The sequence below is a fragment of the Gigantopelta aegis genome, chromosome 14 (assembly GCF_016097555.1).
Source record: "Gigantopelta aegis isolate Gae_Host chromosome 14, Gae_host_genome, whole genome shotgun sequence".
Lineage (NCBI taxonomy): Eukaryota > Metazoa > Mollusca > Gastropoda > Neomphalida > Peltospiridae > Gigantopelta > Gigantopelta aegis.
In genome coordinates this window covers 47,233,857-47,241,248 of record NC_054712.1, presented here as the reverse complement: position 1 = coordinate 47,241,248, position 7,392 = coordinate 47,233,857, and positions in this window count along the sequence as shown.

Genomic DNA, 7,392 nt, shown 5'->3' with positions numbered 1-7,392 from the left:
TGGACTAAAGGTGATCTTAGCACTAATATCGCTTAGTAAAAGGCAGCCCTGGACGATACATCTTGTGTGTTCAATTTGTTTATAAGTGAACTGCCACTCCCAGGGCGATACGTCCTTCGTGCTTTGTCGATAGGTGGACTGGTCAGGTCAGGTCAGGTCAGGTCAGGTCAGAGGGTTTTACATGCACATTTAGATTAAACTTGTAGTGCACACCTGTGATGGGTGTAGGTGCCTGCCTCAGCCGGCTCCTCCGTCCAGGACAAGAACAGGAAAGGGTTGGGGTGGGTGGGTGGGTGGGAGAAGGGACCACCTGCACTGGCAGGTGCAAGAGATAACCAGCAGCCAGACCGGAATTCAATAACAGGCGTGGGGGGTAGCAGAACTGCTACCCAGTTATCTTTTATAAAGTTGTCCAGGATTTACTGTTATTGGAAGATATTTCTGACGTAATAAGAGCCCTTTTAACGACCGATATTACATAGTAAATACATTTTCTTCTTTAGAATATCAGTTATTTTATTTCCCAATACACATTTATATTTTCCCCTGTGTAAGATATTGAAAGTCTCATAAGTATTTTATATAATGCTAGTGATACAGTCACGATGACAATTAATGGCAGTCTGTTTATAGTTATAGTCATGATGACAATTAATGGCAATCTGTTTATAGTTATAGTCATGACAATTAATGGCAGTCTGTATATAGTTATAGTCATGATAACAATTAATGGCAGTCTATATATAGTGATAGTCATGATGACAATTAATGGCAGGCTGTATATAGTTATACAGTCATGATGACAATTAATGGCAGTCTGTATATGGTTATAGTCATGACAATTAATGGCAGTCTATATATAGTGATACAGTCATGACAATTAATGGCAGTCTGTTTATAGTTATACAGTCATGATGACAATTAATGGCAGTCTATAGTTATAGTTATACAGTCATGATGACAATTAATGGCAATCTGTTCATAGTTATAGTCATGATGACAATTAATGACAAACTGTATACAATTAAATGCTGTGACTAAAATAAACACGTGTACGTGTTATCATTTATTTGAATCTGAACATCTTTTAAAATCTGTACAATGTACGAAAATGTGTTCCACAATAATATATTTACAAAAATCACCCTCACAATCATGTAATCAAAACCACACATTCTTATCGACCTTGTCTAACGTTTCGTATTCTCTCAAACTGGGCACCATTCTATGAAGCGATCTTAGCACCAAGATCGCCATTTGAGAAATATTTCTGCCAAATACAGTTCCATGCTTGGATTATTATTAAATACACTTCCATGAGCACACTCACACTTCTCTTTGCTTAAAGGGACTGTCCTGAGTTTGCTGTGATTGTAAGATGTTTCTAACACATCCTTTTTAACAACTAAAATTAAGTATGAAATACATTTTCTTGTCACTCTAGTGTTTGTAGAAGATAACACTTCATTTTACTTCACAATATATTTTGTTTCGTACATCTGAAATTATCGGGAAGTAAAATCCAGTTTTCGCTTCAAGAAACAATCAGGCTATTAGAATCACTGTGCACCTGTCTTGGTTAGAGAGACAAGGACTGGGATGTGGAGGTAAACAGCGAAAAAACTTGAAAGATAGGAGTTGCCAGATCAGGAATATATGAGATAAGGAAAGAGGGAAGTGAAGTGGGATAAAAAAAAAAATCACTTTATACATAAAATGTAGACGTTACAATAGCAGCAAATTCGATCAGGGCAGTCCCTTCCAAGAAAACAGTAGAAAGCTTGTTGGCACCTATACTGACATGAGCTATGAAAGTGGTAATCCTACTACAGGTGAAGTTGGAACTGTATATAGTTTACCACGTTATACAGCCCGAGATGAAATTGGTTTATGAAAAAAAAAAGCAAATAAAAACAATTGGGGTACAGAGATTGGCCCTAGGTTTAGGCTTGTACAATGGTCTAAAGTGGTGATCCTTATTCAGAATGTATGCCAAGTATCAGCCAAACCCATCTTGTAATTTTTGTACAGAGAACATGGAAAATGTTTGACACACAGTGGAATACCCGGAAACACTACATACAGTAAGCGGTGAATTAACAATTTTTAGAAGAAAAACCCCTCCCCCCCATATTTTGTGTCTTATTATCCATAGGGTTAAGACTTTTTGAAGCAGGGTGAAGGATCTAGCTGCGTTGGTACAGCACTCGCCTGGGGTGCTTGCATCGTAGGATCCAATCACCTCAGTGGACCCCCATTCTGTGAATGGGTATTTTTCTTCCTCTTAACCAGGACCCAACAGTTGGCAGATCAAAGGCCATGGTAAGTGCTGTCCTGCATGCAGGGAAAGTGACATTAAATATATCTTACTACTAATGATAGACTACATGTATATGTCAGAATTACCCAGTGTTTGTCATCCTATAGCCGATGATTCATAAATCAATATGCCCCAGTGGTGGTTTTAAACAAAACAAAGCAAAAGAAACTTCTTAAGTAGTTGGATATTTCTTTGGTATTTGGCTGTAATATTTTGGTACTTATTTTAAATACTACACTTCATAAATTAACTTATTTTATACCCAATTGTCACCTCAGCAGAGCTAATAGGCCTTGAATCGCCAATCATTAAGACACATTTAGACAAACTATCGTCACCTAAGCAACAAAAGCTCTTGACATAAAAAGGAATAATACATTTAACACAAAAGCTGCAATCTCGCCTCAAAATAGCACTAAACCTGGTGGTATTGTTACCAACACTTGTTATTAACTGGTGGTATCGTTACCAACACTTGTTATTAACTGGTGGTATCATTACCAACACTTGTTATTAACTGGTGGTATCGTTACCAACACTTGTTATTAACTGGTGGTATCGTTACCAACACTTGTTATTAACTGGTGGTATCGTTACCAACACTTGTTATTAACTGCTTTTATATACAATACCAATTTGTGTGTTTGTATGGGTTTTTTAATACTCTGCATTACAATGAAAAACAGTGGAATACTTCCCCACTACCGATTGTTAAAATATATAGCAATATATTTTTATGGCACATAGATGATAGATGGTCTGTTTAAAAAGGTTAAGCAATACAAACACAACCCAGATTGCAGCTTTAATGAAAAAAATTCTTTGCCAAAGAATTGTTTTCTTTTTAAAAACATTGCACCAAAAACACCTTAATTAGCATCACTTCAAGAAAAATCCCATTTGAAATTCTTAGGAACTCCTGCTATAAACAATGTTTATAAACCACAAAACAAAGATATTCAAAGACATCAGTTCACTGTTGTTGTTTTTTCCCCTTATTTATTAAATTAACAACATCTTTGACTGGATTTTAAGTACCCTTTTCACCTGCAATCTTGTTTTTAAAAACAAGGGGGAAAAGAACATAGGGCCTACACAAAAACAGAAGAAAAAAAGAAAGAAAAGAAAAACACTTAAAGTACCAAATTAAAAGACCACATGAATACAAACATTTCAAGTTTTCTTAACATGGAATATTTAGAGCATAACAAAATTAGTATAATTAATTTGTTAAAATACATTTCTATTACCGTAAACTATTAAGATGTGGCACTGAACATATTCACATAGTCATGCATCTACAGACATCATAAATATCTGACAAATGTTTATTCAATTATAAAAAAAGCATAAAATCTTGGACATACATTTTATTGTTTGATAATTTCATTATGAATGGAAACATATTTTGCTATAGTATGAATGAAAAGATCACAGTCTCATACATATATCATAATGTACAATTCACTTTGTGCGAAATGCATAAAAACAAGCATTTCAATACAAATAATCTGACCAAATACAATGAAAATATAATACACAATACAGATGATAGCTTATTACATACATAAAAAAAACATCAACTACAACGAAACTTCTCAAGACCAGACCCTCCGTAAAAAAGAATTTCCTCAAAACCGGACGTTTTACAGAGTCCCTTTTTAAAAACCAGGACAGAACCTAACCACTGTAAACAGGATTCCTCTTAAAACCGGATATTTGTCTTCGTCCCAAGGGTGTCCAGTTTAGAGGGGTTTCACTGTACATTGTACATGTATTAAGTATAAATATGCTCTTCAATATAATTCGGTGTTCAGTTAAAACTAAGGTGTTCTGTGACTTATACATCGATTCCAAACGAAAATCTATTGTAAAAATATTAATTTACAAGCTTTTAAACAGTTATATTTGTTCAAGTGGTGTCAGCCACTTTAACAGGCCATCTTACCCTTGTCATAAATCATCTAATGCTGTACAAATTAACCTGTATTAAACACCCACCTGTCTAAAATGTCATTTCATTTTAGTTACAAATCGTCTAATATAAGTGTAGCATAAATTAACCTGTATTAAACACCCACCTGTCTAAAATGTCATTTCATTTTAGTTACAAATCGTCTAATACAGGTGTGGCATAAATTAACCTGTACTAAACACTCACCTGTCTAAAATGTCATTTCATTTTAGTTACAAATCGTCTAATACAGGTGTAGCATAAATTAACCTGTATTAAACACCCACCTGTCTTAAAATGCCACCTGTCTTAAAAAGCCACCTGACTTGAGTTGTCATTTTATTTTAGTAAAAATTACTTAATATAGTATACATTAACCTGTATAAAACAGTCACTTTTCTTAAGAGTCCATCTCATTTCATTTTTAAATCACCTAATATAGTATATATTACCCAGTATTAAAAACCACCTGTTTTAATTCGTCATCTTATTTTAGTAACAATTTTCTAATATAGTATACATTAAGCTGTATTAAACAGCCACCTGTATTAAGAGACCATATATAGTAACCGTACTTAACTGGATTTTGGATAAGTTACAGTCAATGTCCAAAAATCAATCATTTTGTCAAAAATCTATTTTTAAAAAATGGTCCGATTTTCCAGTTAGTTTGTTAAAAGGCTGAAATTTTCTATTTACAAATTGACTGATGACAAATATTTACTGTAATTGATATAATTACATTAAAAGTATTATTGTATTATTTTACATTTAATTCTATTTATCCTGCAACAACCGTTTCTATTGACAGAATATGATGACGGATAAAGCAGTCGTATCCTGCTAGAAGTAGTGTGACGTCACACACATAGCCTACATTACAAAATTGCTCATTTAACCTCTAGGTCATCGTACAATGTGGTTGAAATAACAGAAATAATAGCTTTTGCACTTAAATATTTATGGTCTGCAGGATAAGGATAGTAACTTGTTAATGATGTCGGATATCTGCTTTATCCTGTTCAGGCCAAATGAGAAATTCTGCTCAACAGAGCCTCGTAGAATTTCCCATTCTTACCTTCAGGTACTTTCTACAGAAACGTGAATAAAACCATTAAAAATGTTCCTGATGGTATCTTGGATTATGAAAACAATATTTTCCTTGTGTCTGTAACTCGGGCAATCTCAGTGTCATTACCGTACATTCTCATTCAGAGGGCTTCAGTCGTCACAACAATTAAGAATCAAATTAAGGTCATTAGCATAAGTTAATAAGAAATTATTATTTAAAATTTCATCAAATATATATAATATTATATTAAAACAAAAAATTAAACAACAAGCATGTATAACAGTATAACATGTGATTAAGAATACAAAAAATATTATACTAATTTTGTTTTGCATTTGAATGACAAATCCCATAACAAAATATGAAATTTGCCATTTATTGTGGAAAAGCAATATGTAGTAAATTTATACAACCACTAGCATTTTAAAATGTCATTCTGTCACTGTATTCTACTAACACTGGCTTTGAGTCTTTTGAAAACAACTTGTTACTACATGTATTTAATACAAACATTTTAGTAACTATATCCTACACCCCCCAACCCTCTGTGCGTCAAAGAAGTCATTTTAAAATATGGCTATCATACAATTATTGTACATACAATGTACATGAATATTCACAAGTTGATCACTGAATTGTTACTATGATCTACATCAGTACCTGGTAATAATATAATGTTTTACATTAATTAATATTACTACTGTATATTCTACACTAATAATATTACAATGTTTTACATCAATAATATTACTATGTTCCATACAATAATGTTATTACAATGTGGCATGCCAATAAATATGAGAATGTTATACATTAATATTCCTAGCATTAATATTACAGTGTTCTGTATCAATAACAATACAATGTGCTACATCACATCTAAGTATTTGTTGTGGCCTCGCATTAATTAAAAAATAAAACATTAACAAAGTATGTCTAAAATGGGATTTATTATTTACAACATCTTCATAAATCAAGGCTAATATTCGTTCCTCATATTCAGCCTTGATACATGTAGTCAAGATTACTGATATCCACTACAAGCGCCTTCTACTGGAAGAAAATTTGTAACACCGATTACGTCCCTTACACGATGACATCGCTGACCAATCACATCATCGGTAACATGTGACAATCTTGAAAGAATATAAAAAATTAACCGCCGGACGCTGACGCTGCCATCTTTGTTTACAATAACAAGGGAATCTATAAGAAGCGTTGCGATTCGTTGCAATCAGATCTCATCGCATCCAATGAAATTTAAGCATTTTGTGGCATGATTTCTTGTATCAAGGCTGAATACGAGTAACGAATATTAGCCTTGATTTATGAAGATGCATTTACAATAACATGTAACTCATTCGCAGGGGTGGGACGTAGCCCAGTGGTAAACCACTCGCTTGATGCAATTGGTTTGGGATGGATCCCCATCGGTGGGCCCATTGGGTTATTTCTCGTTCCAGCCAGTGCACCATGACTGGTATATAAAAAGCTGTCCCTTGCTACTAATGGAAAAATGTTGCAGGTTTCCTCTGTAAGACTATATGTCAAAATTACCACATGTTTGACACCTAATAGCCAATGATTTATATATCAATGTGCTCTAGCAGTGTTTTCAGTGGTCATAACCCTTAAGTTACAAATATGTTATAGTAAAGTACCTGTCTATATCCATTTTCAATGTGCATCACAAAAGCCTAATATTTACATCTCAAACATTACTGATTTTCAATTTGTTCTCGATATTGGTACGTGTATATTTAACTCATTCATTTTTTTTAATTTTTTTTTAATTCATGTACTGGAATAATACCATGAAGACATTGCTATATTGAAATATAATACATGTATATGACTAAAAATTATTATTTGTAAAAACCTACAGTAATTAAATTTTATGTGAAACCAAAATGTTATTTATTAAAAAATAAACCTTAAAGGCATATTGTCACAGACCACTGACCTATTTAATTCTCTAACAAAGTATTACCTGAACAAATATAATTTGATTTGTCCCTAAATGTACTTTATTCAACCATCTTCATA